We start from the raw sequence: 13,120 nt of genomic DNA on the forward strand, positions 1-13,120 counted from the left end.
ACCCTCCAAGTTTCTGACCATTTCCTCCGACCGCTCAGAACAGGCTCCTCTTTCTCCCTGGGAGCAGCAGCGCTGGATGCCATGCTCAGAGAAAAGAGCCATTCACGGGGCTCTCTGGGAGCGACTGTGCCCAGAGGGCGCGAGGCTGCCCGCCGGCGAAATGCCCACTCGGCCTCTCTAGCTGCCATGTCCTCTCCCCGTGTCCAGGCCACCTCAATGGCCAGCCTGTCCCAAGCAGCACAAAGCCGCCTTTGCCCGGAGCCAGGGAGGCTGCACAGCTGAGCTCGGTGCATCCGCTCGGGGATGAGGCTGGTCTTCCTGCTCCCAGGGCCCGCCCACCCCTGAGCCACCAGTACCTTTGACCTGGCCAGTGTGGATGGAATTCAGTCCCCAGTGTCTCACGTGCTCGGTGGCACTGGGGAGCTCCCACAGGGCTGGTTGGGGTGGAGGTGGTGGGGTCTTCCCTGTGACATGGGCACTCCAGCAGAGAGAAGACCCTACCTTGTCAGGAAGGTTAGAGAAGGTGTGCAGGAATGCAAGCCAGGTGGAGGGGGGCTAGGTGAATGGACTGATGTGGGGGGGGTCGGTGGGTGGGTGGATGGACAGACCGATGGACTCGTGTAGTGGTAGATGGATGGATGGTGGGGCTGTGGGGGTAAGTGGATGGGTGAAAAGCTGGACAGTTAGGGCCCCCCAAAGTAGTAGTGCTAGACAAAGAAGAATCCAGGGGGCATTCGAAGCCACTACCCGAGACCGTGAGGACAAAAAGCACAGGGCCTCCAATCTGTCACTGGTTTCTACTCTAGTCCATGGAGCCAGCTGTCCCGGTGCCTGGTCCCCAACCTCCCCTCGGGTGCGGAGCCCCTTCCCCAGGTCCAGTCCTTCTCCTTGCGGGGGGGGGGGTGGGGGCATGAAGAAAGGGCAAGAGAGGGGAGGAGAGGCAGGTCAGCTTCTCAGGTGGCCGCTCTCACCTTTAGGACCTCCCTAACACTCCGGGAAGCTTGTTGGAGAAACACCAATTGACTACAACTCATCTGGACCCTGTGAGACGGAGCAGCACTGCCCATGGGCTCTGGACCCTGCCGAGCTGCTGGGTGAGCTCTAACTGCAGCTGAGCAGTTAGTCTAACAGACCCGAGCACATTCCACTCTGTTGCAGCCAGGTGGCTACTAAGTCGGCACAATGGCCACTCCTACTCCACTGCCCTCACTTCACCAGACTTCTTTCCTGACCCCACCCCCCACACGTGCTCCAGGAACCACCAGTTCCCCCAAGCAACATGCAACCTTCAACTCCGCCCCGAAGATCGCCAGACAAGAGCCAAGCAGTGGGAACCACCATCACCCGCTCAGAACAGCCGCTGTACTCGCACGCCCTCCTGGGAGAAACGGCCTAGTGAATTAAAAGCTAAGTGAGACCAATTATTAAAACAGGTGCAGGCCAACTTTAGCACCACTGTACTGATTGCAACTCGCAGAGACCTTGGGTGGACATGGAGGACACGCTGCCCAAGCCATTGTCATGCAGAATGGCACATTTGAGTTCATTCCCAGCATGCCCAGGAATGGAATACAGAGCTCACAGGCCAAGTGCCACCCCCACCCCAAGTCAGAACACACCTCCCTGAGGTGAGCAAAACACCAAGACAGAGGGTGTGCTAACACGTCTTACACACACACCCCTTTCCCACGTCTCTCTCAAGAGATAAAGGAAATGAAATAGATTCGCCCCCAATCCCTGGCTCTTTCCAACTAGGATAACATCAGCCACTTAGCAAGGATGAGGGGACCTAGAAATAGCGTGCAGAGGCAGCTTCTAGGCATGGGACTGCCCAGCGAAGGCCTAGCCCTGTGCCTGGAACCCAGTAAGTGACTGAACTCCAACCACTGCGAGGCGGTCTCTCCTCCTGCACAGAGAGCATGCCTGGGCTGGGCTGGGCTCTGCCATGTGGGTTTCACCAGGTATCTGAGTGGACAGTTCAACTCTGGCCCATGTGGGGTCTTCAGGATCCAGTCAACATAACAGGAACTGGTGTCTACCCTGAGGCTTCTACCCTGCCCTCATGACTACCCATCACTAGCAGGATGCCATTATGAAAGTACCTCCCTTCACAGGTCAGGAAACTGAAGCTCAGAGGCATCACCTGAGTGAGTCCCCTATGTGGAGCTGGAATTCCACCCTGGGCCTGATATCAAAGAATCCTGATACCATAAATGTGACGCCCAACAAGACAGTCCGCTGGTCTCCTGATGTCCGGGCACCGTACATGAGAGGTGCAGGAGATGGCAAGGCTAGTGTTCACATGGGACTGTCCTCATAGAATCCCCTGCCCCAGCACCCTGAGGTGGCCCACGTGCCTCCTCTAATAGGATGAAGGCGTGAACGTGCTCAGCTGCGAACAGGAAGACCTGAGCACGTCCGTGGCTGCAGGAGATGAGCATTAAAAGGCTAGACTGCTGGGAAGGTGAGAGGTGTGCGTGGAAGAACCGCCCAGCAGAGCCCAGACGAGCCGACACCACCAAGCAGCAGATGCCAGAGGCGGCCTGCGATTGCGGTCTGCCACTGAGGCCTCAGTTGCTTTTGCAGTCACCTGAAATACTCGGTAGAGAAACAGGAATCCAGCACCAGTCCAGCCAGGTGCAATAGGACAGCACCTGGTTCAGCACCTTGACTCACACGCAGTAAGCCCCGGGGCCTCAGAGTAGACCTGTGCTCCCTGGTGTTTGCAACGGCCCCGTGCTGGGAAGTATATCTCCCAGGGCTGTCTTCCAAAGTGCCTCTAAGTCAGCGGTTCTCAACTGGTGGGTCTCGACCCTTTTGGGGGTCTAATGAACCTTTCACAGGGGTCGCCTAAGATCATGGGAAGACACATATTTCCAATTGTCTTAGGAACCAAGACATCACTCCTCTTTGTCTCCAGGTAGGTCCACCCACAGGCAAATATGCTGATCTGGTGAGAAAGAAGCTATCTCAACATTCACACTCACCTTGGCTTTTAATGCATACCGTCACAAAATGTAGCAATGCAGTTTAATGTTGTATTAAGACTGTTACCCATGCTACACCATGATTCAAGACAAAATTTCATTTATTTGTAATTAGAAATGAATATTTCACAATTATAATTACAGATTGCTTTGTGATTAATCACTATGCTTTAATTATGTTCAATGTGTACCAATGAAAGTACATCCTGCAGATCAGATATTTACATGATGATTCATAACAGTAGCAAAATGACAATGATAAAGTAGCAATGAAAATAATTTTATGGTTTGGGGTCACCACATGAGGAACTGTATTAAAGGGTCGCGGCATGAGAAAGGTTGAGAACCACTGACCTAGGTAGACGAGACCTGCCCAGACTAGTGCGTGAACAAATCTCAACACGATACAGAACAGATTTGGGGTGCAGGTCTAGCACTTTTTACACACACACATGCTGTCATTTCACCAATCAGAACAACGTGACCCTTGCCAGCAGGTACCCCCTGGACACATCCTCCTGACTCCCACATCAGAGCTTAGCATGGGTACAAAGAACAGCCGGGGACCTCACGACAGTAGTGGTTGTCACAATTTCTTTCCTGGGAGGTGCAATGTGTGGCCTGCCTGCACCACACTCATGATTTCCCCCGCTTCCGTGCATGGTCACCACCGCTTACTATTCCTAAGCCCCCATTTCTGTGCTGAGGGCTTACACTGAACATCAACCACCACTGCACGTGGGTGTTAGGGGCAGAATGGGCATCTCAGAAACCATGTGCTAGGCTCTTCGCCCCTAAACCTGCGGAGGTGACCCCACTTAGGAATCTCATTTGGGTCTTCTTTGTAGGTTAATGGTGCCACATTTGTGTCTGCTCTGTCTTAACGCTCTTGTACCCCATGGGACACACAGTGCCCACCAACATTCGTGGGACCCATGGTTCCACTTGTGGTATGTGCTGCCACCCTGGAGAGGACCTTTGTAACTGCAGGGCCCCCCAAAAAGCCCCACCCACCAAGCTTGCTGCCAGTCTGTATCCCTGTACCCAACTCCACAGGACCTCAAGGAAATCTTGCCCTGGTTTCAGCACGTGTTCCAGTCCTGAACAGACGTGCTACCAACAAAACAACTCCGAGCAGAAAACCGTCCCGACAAGCCAGGGGCCACTGACTCACAGAGAGCAGCACCCACACAAGGGTGGCAAGTCAGCATCACGAGCAAACTGCCCAGTTTCGGAGGCACTTGGGGCTCTGGACGCTGCGACAAGGACACCCCCACCCCCCCAGCTCCTAACCTGAGAGGACAAAGAGCCTGCCCCTGGGGTCCGTGCCCTGAGCTGGAGCTTCCGGCCTCCTGAGTGGTAAGAGAAAAGGAGTCTGTATTGCAAGCCATCCTTTCGGCTGTATTGATGCTCAAGGATGGATGCCCAGAGAAGCAGCATCCCTAGCCATGAACAGAAGGGCCGAGGTGTGAGGACCGCATGGCGGGGGGAGGGGGGCCGGGGCAGCGAACCCTAGCCAGGCAGGCACGCAGCTGCCAAGACAGGTATCACCTGGTGGAGGTTGGCAACTCCTTGGCTCGTGGACTCAAGAATAGTCGTTTCAGCTCATGTCACCTAGGACAAAGCCAGCCTGCGAGGGAAAAGCATGAAGCACTTGCTGGCACTTCCTCCCAGCCATGATCAAACCCCCACGCTGGTTATCACAGGCCGAAAATCCACTGCCTCTGACCGCAAGCTTCTAAGAAATAACAAAACCCAAAAGAACTAGTACTAACAGGCTGAGCGGGCCTGTCCTCAAGACAGCAGCTCCCCGGTTCTGTGTGTGATCCATGTGCTTCTGGAACTGTGTAAGCCAGTGTCCAGCCATCTTGGATTTAGCGGGTTGCTGATCCAGCCTGGAGGCTCAACAATGTCAGAATCGTCACTGCCCCACCCATTAGCTGAGATGCACCGCCAAGCTGCCCAGTTGTGATGGACATGCCCGCAAAACCACTCCTGTTACTGGTGGGGCCTTCCAGGGGCTATACAGACAGACGACCTGATACTGTCCATGGCTTGACTGTCCATCCTATGTCTTGTCTGGGCAGCCATTCTGGCTAAGTGAATCAAGGGGCAGAGGACATGGCTGTGTTTTGCTTAAAGGGCAGTGGACACACAACTCTGTCGGATGGATCCCCTGCCCCCAAACAAGGAAGAAACGGCTCAGCTGCGTCTGAGAAAAGACCACTCCTTAAGACCTGTGACCCCGCAGAGGTGGGCGGGGCAGATGAGGGACCGAGGGTGGGTAGGAAGAAGCTGGGCTGGCAGAAAAGTGGGCAAGGAAGAGGGAGGAGCTACAGCCCACAGGATGAGCAAGACACAGCAGGGAGCTGGGCCTATGGAGGTAGGCGGGACAGACAGGTGGTTGGGGCAGTTAGGCCAGGCCAGATGGTGAGTGGACGGGGCCGGCAGAGGTAGGTGGGAAGGAAGTAGGGAAGGCACTGAGGTGGGGTATACAGAGGTGGGCGGGACCAATAGTGAGTTAGCAGATGTCAGTGGGTAGGAAGGGCGTTACTGAGATGGGTGGGCACATGGAGGTGGGCAGGACAGATGGTGAGTGGGCAGGGCAGGCAGACTTAGGTGGGTAGGGAGGGGGTTACTGAGATGGGTGGGCACATGGAGGTGGGTGGGACAGACAGTGGGCAGGTAGATGGACAGGAAGATGTTGGGAGGTCACGGAGGTGGGCAGGCATAAAGGTTCCTTTCTCAGAAATCCCTTGAGGCAGGTCTCCTCTGTCCTCTAGGGGTCAGAGGGGCTCAAGAGCAGTGGGTGAATCTTCAGAGAGAAGTAGCTTCGACTCGGTGCTGGAGAAACGCAGCCCGCCGTGAACAGGTGCTGTGCACCCGCGGTGGCCGCGGCACTGGCCAGTCATGGAGGAGGCAGTGCACGAGCCCGCCAAAGGAGGAAGGGCCACAACCACAACAGGCCGGCATACCTCACCAAGGACCGAGTTCAGACCCGATCAGACCCGAGGCCGCCGTCACACTGAGCAGGGAACTCCATCCATCACCAAAGGTCAGGCACGGTGCAAGCCACTGTGATAAAGACTCAGGAAAGGTTTACCCACGGACAGCCATGCACTAACTATTGCCCCCATGCCGGAGTCGCCATGATCGACAGCAGCTGCCACTCTTCCCTGGAGGCGCTGTGTGAACCGCTGCGGGGCAGGAAGGAAACCAGTTCAGAGCATGGAGGGGCTGGGCCAACCCACACAAGCCAGGGTGGGGACTTCTCCAGCCAACTCCAGACAGAGAAGCATCCTCAGAGAGCGGCCACAGAGGCAGACAATGAAAACTCAATGGAGCGTGTCTGAGGAAGGTGTATCGACCTGGAATGAGGCGCCCTCCCCCCTCCAGAGGGAAAACTGAGGCTGCCCTCCAGCCAGAACATTCCAAGACCAGCCACCAATGCCCAGTGCCCTGTTCTCAACAAGCATCCTGCGAGCGCCCTGCCCCAGGACACAGGTGGGGACACAGCAGACAAGGTCCTGCCCTCAGGAAGCACCCATGCTAGGACCCCGCAGGCCAACAGTGAAAGCAAGGATGGAATGTTCCAGAATGGCAGTATTCAATATGGCAGCCACCAACCACATGTGGCTACAGAGACTGTAGCAGATAGCGAAACTGCAGAAGACGGTCATTGTCATTTACTGACATTCACGCAGACACGTGCAGCACAGTGTGGATCTAGAACTAGGCATCAACTAGTCCAAGAACTGCTGGTGTGTGGATGGGTGGTGGGTGGTGGTGGATGGGTACCTGGGTGATGATGGTGGGTTATGTGGTGTGTGGTGGGTACATGGGTGGTGGTGGTGGTGGTGGGCATGTGGGTGGTGGATGTGTGGGTGGTGGGTATGTGGGTAGTGATGGTAGTGAGTGCGTGGGTCATGGGTGGTGGGTGTATGGGTGGCGGGTATTAGGGTGGTGATGGTAGTGAGTGCAGGGGCATGGGTGGCAGGGGCATGGGTGGTGGTGGTGGAGATGGTATGAGTCATTAGCTATGACTCATGCTGGTGTCACACTGCAGAGAATTGACCCTGCAGGGTCCCCAAGGCTGTCACCTTTACAGATGTGTGGGGCAGGCCTTTCGCTGGCCCAGGCACAGTGGGGGAGGGGGGGTTCAGACTATCAACCTTTTGGCTAGCAGCTGAGTGCTTAACTGCGATGCCACCAGGACTCCGACCCAAGTAAGCACACACAGATCATTTCAACATCTGAGGGAGGAAGAGGGGGAGGGGGAGGAAGAGGAAGAGGAAGAGGGAGGGTGGCATGCAACAGGAGGCGCAGTGGGTGGGGCCAGGCCGACCGTGCTTTGTGCGCATGGTGTCAGAGGTCCTGATGACTACACAGGCCCCAAAGTCCACATTACCACTGTCCTAGCTCCCCACACTGGCTTAGGTGAGCCAGGAACGGGGACTGGGGATTTTAAAGTCACCCAGTCCCCTGTCTATAATGAAATGTACCAATTTCATAACCTGAGAATAAAAATGCGTTATTTTTTTAAAGCACCCAGCATTTATTTTTAAGAACCCTGTGGAAATTGGCCAGGTAATTACTGCATAACTCTGCGGCTAATTGGGCCATGTAGACACCCTACATGGGGCTGGAGGGAGACGCCCCCAAACTCAACTCCAGGATGAGGTGAGTATTCCAGGAATGAGGCTGCAAGAACTGCGACTGGAGAGGCAGCAGGGTCCTGCTAGCCAGGCGGTGGCCAGGGGCACCCCAGGGAGGCCCAGCGGTGGCCGGAGTCTGGAAGCCGCATTCCGAGGTCTGCATTTGATCCAAAGGGCGATTGTCAATGGTTCCTGCCCAGTCAACTCTGACCCAGGGCCACCCCATGCAGACAGGAAGTGCCGTGGCCACGACAGTGCTGCCATGACGGCACAGCAGTTAAGCACTGGGCTGCTAACGGAAAGGTCGGCAGCCCCCACCCAGCAGCCACGCAATGGGGGGAACTGAGGCCGTCTGCTCCCATGACAACACATGGCCTGGGAAAAGCTGCGGAGCAGTCCTGCCCTGTCCTGCAGGGGTCTCGACAAGCCAGGATGGAGTGGATGGCGGTGAGTGGGTAGACACATGCAGGAAGGCTGTGGAAATGAGGCGCAGCAGGTGCTTCCTAGAGCATTCAGCCCACTGCCCCCCCTTTAAGAAGAAATTACCCAGCACCCCGGCAATTAAAAATGCCTCTCCTCCAGCCCGTCCTACCAGTGCCCCTGGGGGTGGTATCACCCATTGAGGAGACACTGGGGTATGGAACACGGTACCACTCACTGCCTTCTTCCTCTGGGCCTCTCAGTGCCCCCAACCTAGACAGGGGCAGCCGGGCACTCTGCTATCACTTCCTCCCTCACTATCATTGAGTTGTGTGACCGACCCTACAGGACAGGGTAGAACTGCCCCTGTGGGTTTCCGAGACTAAATCTCTATGGGAGTAGAAAGCCTCGCCTTTCTCCCTCAGAGAGGCTGGTGGTTTCGAACTGCTGATCTGGTAGATAGCAGCCCAACACAGCCCGTGATGCCCCCAGGGAGGCCAGGATCACTCACTTTGAGGGGAAAGAGTTGCATGTTATGTCAAGTTTCCATCTCACATGAGTTTTCCACTAATGCATCTATCCCACCTGCTTTCAGGCAGCCCCCCACCCCAGATCCCAGGGTGCCCTGGGGCATTTTCAGGCTTCCACAGGCTGGTCTGCCTCACCCGGTTTCTGGCTTCTGCAGGTCTCACTGGATTTGACTGTGGTCCCTAGTATGGAGGGGTGACAGTGAGGGGGTAGAGACCAGGGATATGGCTGAGCACTGTCAGGGTACAGGGCAATCCCCGCCTGACCGCCTGGTGGACCACCCACCCCAGCTGGGTCACAGATCCTCCCTAGAAGGGCTGTCTCCCTTGAAGGCAAATCCCAAGACCCTGCAGTTACTTTTTCAGGCTGTCCCAAGAGGCTCTCAGCCTGGGAGAGTGGCCTGGTTCCTGGGAACCAGCAAGGGGACCAAGAAGAGGGAACACAGAGGTAGCAGAGATGGTACCCCAGGAAGCACCAAGGTGCTTAGAGCCAGGAGGGGTCCAGCCCCCTTCCGGCCACCAAACTAGCTCTGACTCAGAACAGCCCTCGGGCACAGAGCGAAATGTGCCTTGAGGGCTCCTAGACAGCCAGCGGTAGGGGTGCAGATCACCAGGCCTTTCTGCCGTGGGTGTGGAGTGGGATTAGATCATTAAACCTGCAAACAGCATCTGAGGCTGTTTTATCCACTGCACCACCAGGTTCTGAATAGCTAATTGCCAATGTGTTTATTCAAAAGAATAGCCAAAAATATATAAAGATCCCACTGAGTCGATTACAACTCATAGCAACCCAACAGACAGAGTAGAATTGTTCCTTAGGGTTTCTGAGACTGCACATCTTTATGAGAGCAGGCAGCCTCGTCTTTCTACCATGGAGCAGCTGATGGGATTGAACTGCCCAATGGGCAACCCACTATAACGTAGGGGGAGTAGTATAGCTAAAACCAAGAGGAGGTTGGGAAGGGAGGGATGTGCAGGGGAAAGATCTGAGGGAAGTGTGGATGAAGATGGCTGAGGAAGTCAGGCTGGAGGTCAGGAGTCACCTGTTCAATGCCCAGGACAGGCAGAGGGGAGGCCCGGCCTCACAGCCTAAGAGCAAATGAAGACGGAAGGTCGGACCCACTCCTGCCACTGAGCTCCCAGGAGGCAGCAGGTCACAGGAGCTGCCTCCATCTCTGAAAACTCCATTTTGCAAGGAGGACTTGGAGTGTCAAGTGCAGAGCAGGAGGAAGGGTGCACAGCCAGGATGGAGCACAGCAGGAGTACGGCTGGGCGGGCCGGGGGCTCTGGAGGCAACTTCTCCACACCTGCCAGCAGGACAGGCCATGGAGGCCCAGGCCGAGCCCTGGTAATGTGGTGGGTAAAGCACTCCGCTAACCACAAGGTCAGCAGTTCAAACCCACCAGCTGTTCTGTATGAGCAAGATGATGCTTCTGCTCCCATAAAAATGGCTGTTTTTCCTAGTGTCCAGCGGCTGAACGCTGAATCCATGGGGGGTACAAACAGCAAAACCACCAGGCTGCTAACCCAGAGACGGGAAGACCCGACAGAGCACTTTCTCCTGGCAGTCACCAGGTCTTGAAGGCAATCCTGACCCAGTGGCTGGATCTGCAATGCCCAGTGCCCAGAGACGTGTGGTGAGGAGCATCACCCAGGGCTGGCATCCTTAGATGCCATTGTCCAAGAACTCAAAACCAAATCCACACCAGCCATCGATCGATGCCAACTCACAGTGATCGTAGAGGAGAGTGCGCTGCCCCATGAGTTTGAGGCTGCAACACTTCATCGGGGCAGAGAGCCTCTTCTTTCTCCCATGGTGCAGCTGGCAGACTCGAGCTGCTGACCATTGCGGTTAGCAGTCCACTATGCCACCAGGACTCTTCTCCCAAGAAGTCAACATAGACAGAAAAGCCTGCAAGCAAGGATCTGGCTGACACGCCCTTCAACCCCCTTCACCCGCGCCCCCCCCCATGAGCTCCTGGCAGATCAAGTCTGGAGGAGGAGGGAAAGGGGGTGATATCAGAGGCTCCCGCCGACCAAGTCCAGCACAAACCCAGTAGCTGGTTCATAAGACAGCAGACACTTTTCTGAGTGCTACAGACACTTCTCCACACAGCACTGTCCAAACTGCACTTGCTTTAGCTGAGAAGGGGCCAGGCCCCAATCAAGGGGCAGTACCAACTAAGCAAGGCCCATGTCAGATCCTTGTGGCCTCCCAGCTTCAGGCTGCCCATGGCAGAGCTCTGGTCTTTCGCTTCCAAAACGCCTCCACTTCATGGGCCCCAGAAAGACTTCTAAGCTGTCAGTGAGGCCAAGCTGACTGTGCCCTCATATGCCAAGCCGGCTGTCCAGGGCCGGAGTTCACCACCTAGTCCAGAGACCACCTGGGTGGAGGGTGGGGGGGACATACCTAAGCAGCACTGAGCCCTCCCCAGCCTCCCCCTGACCTCTCACATGGACCTACCACCAGCCCACTGTTCACGCTCCCATGCCCACCCAGAGAGGCACCAAGCCACAGCCAGTCAAAAGGCTAAACCTCAATTTCCATGTCAAGTTCATGCTTCCTTTTCTGCCAGGAGACAAAAGGACTTGGGGAGGGGTGTCTCTCTCTCTCTCTGGAGGAGCCTTTCAACTTCTGTAACTGGAACAAGCCTAGATTCCTGGCCTCCTTCCTCTCCAAGGGATTAATCCAAGCCTGAAGGGTTTGGTCCTGCATCCCCCTGGAAACTCCCAGGGCAGTCATGGGCCCTCCCAGGCACAGCCGAACCCGGCATGTCCACTTCCAGTGGCCACACCACAGCAGGACCCACATGACAGAGTCTTGCCGGCTGACAAAGAGCCAGCACCCCACTCGGGTGGGTTTATTGTTTCACACTTGCCATTGGGCCCTGGTGGCAGACTCGGCGCTCACTGGGCAGAGGGAGGCCAAGCTCCCATGCTCCCAGGTTTGAAAGGTCCCCAAAGCCAACCTGCTCCCTGGTCCCACCCTAGGATCCCCTGGGTCAATCCAGTTTACAAAGGGAAGCCTCAATGGGAGGGGGGACCATTGCAATCTGATAGCACCTTGATGGGAGCCTCAGAGCATGCACACCCAGTCCTGGCAGCTCCGTGCCAGGGCACCAGCTTGCTGCTGCTTCCAGCCCCACATGCCAGCCCTGACTTCTGCCAGAGAAAATGGCCTTCCAATGGAGACGGGATCTAATCACCACACTGCTTTCTCTGTCTCCATGGTGACAGGCACAGCCCACCCCCCACCCCCTTTATTAGGCCTTTCTTCCCTGGGTGGAAAGTAATCAACAAGGCTCTTGGCTGCCTTTGTGGCCTGATCGATCACCTATCACCATCAAGGCTGCCCTGGGGGTGGGGAACCGAAGGGGCCCAGGGATTTCCAAGGCCTGAGACAGCTTCTAGCCACCGCCCACCTGTCCTTTGCACCTGTCCGGAGGCAGCTGCCCAGGTGTGCAGGCCCTGCCAAGTGGGGCACCGGCGAAAGCCCCGGGCACCTGACCACGGGAACGCCCCCTGCCCGGTAGGGACGCCCACAAGGGCCACCTGGGCAGCTCTGGGAGGCAGCGACCACAGGTTTGCACCTGGCCCGCCCCCAGCGCCTGAGCTGGAGGGGGCCAGGAAGGCGGCCTGGGGCCGCTCCAAGGCACAAAGACTCCCCCACCCTGCGAGTTTGTCTCCGGCTTCTCCCAAAGCAGGCAGGGACCGAGCTGGCTCCAGCGCCCCCACCCCCACCCCGCGCCCATTACCTGGGTTGTCGCCGGCGTCAGCGGAGGTGGTGGAGTCAGTGAGGACGCTGGGGTCACTCTGCGAGCGGACGCGGGGCGCAAGGCAGACGCCGCTGACCTCGGCCTCGGCCATGGCCAGGCGCACGGGGCCCTTGGTGCCGCCGCGGGGCGTCAGCGCGTCCGCCGCAGACAAGGTCACCGGCACGGGGCGCGCGGGCCAGAGGGGCCTCCGGTCAAAGACGGCGAATAGAAAAGGTGGCGATGGGCGCGGGAGGCGGCCTGAGGGGCTGCTCCGGAGCAGGAACAATGGCGCGGCGCCTCAGCCGGAAGCATCCCGCACCCGGCTGGCTTTGTTATTTATTCCTGTTTATTCCCATTCTTCGGTCCATATTCCAGAAAAGGGGGAAGAAAAAAAAAAGTTGAACCAGGAAATAAGAACTTTTTCTGGTCAGTGTGTATCGCGGGCTTGGGGCAGGAGGTTCTGTCCGGAAAGTCTGGGGCGCTCCCTTCCCCCCACCCCACCCCCCACCCCCTGGAGGAAAAGGAAAGGGAAGAATCTTTGCTCTCGCAATTGCTTTAATCTGAAAGCGGTTCTTGGAGCATCTGTTGGAAAACATTAGGATTCTCCCATCATGCCACGCGAGAGGAGAATGACGTCACGGGAGAGGGGAGTGTGAAGCTGGGCGGTGATGGGGAGGGGTTCAGGCACCTGGGCTGCCAGCAGCCTGGGCTTGGATCCAGGGTTAGGAGGTGTTCACAAGCCCCGCCCCCGTCCCCCCCCTCCTTCTGGGAAAGTA

General features: G+C 56.8%; 1 protein-coding gene across 1 annotated transcript in view; it reads right to left on the reverse strand.

Moving 5' to 3' along the window:
* The window catches only part of PHACTR3 (phosphatase and actin regulator 3), a 146,009-nt gene extending 133,604 nt beyond the window's left edge, over positions 1-12,405 (reverse strand). The window contains exon 1 of the mRNA XM_075527683.1: positions 12,345-12,405. The gene's annotated coding sequence lies outside the window, so the exon portion shown is untranslated. The remainder of the gene's footprint in view (positions 1-12,344) is intronic.
* Positions 12,406-13,120: the final 715 nt, after the last annotated feature.

This window comes from Tenrec ecaudatus, chromosome 12 (assembly GCF_050624435.1).
Source record: "Tenrec ecaudatus isolate mTenEca1 chromosome 12, mTenEca1.hap1, whole genome shotgun sequence".
NCBI classification, from domain to species: Eukaryota; Metazoa; Chordata; class Mammalia; order Afrosoricida; family Tenrecidae; genus Tenrec; species Tenrec ecaudatus.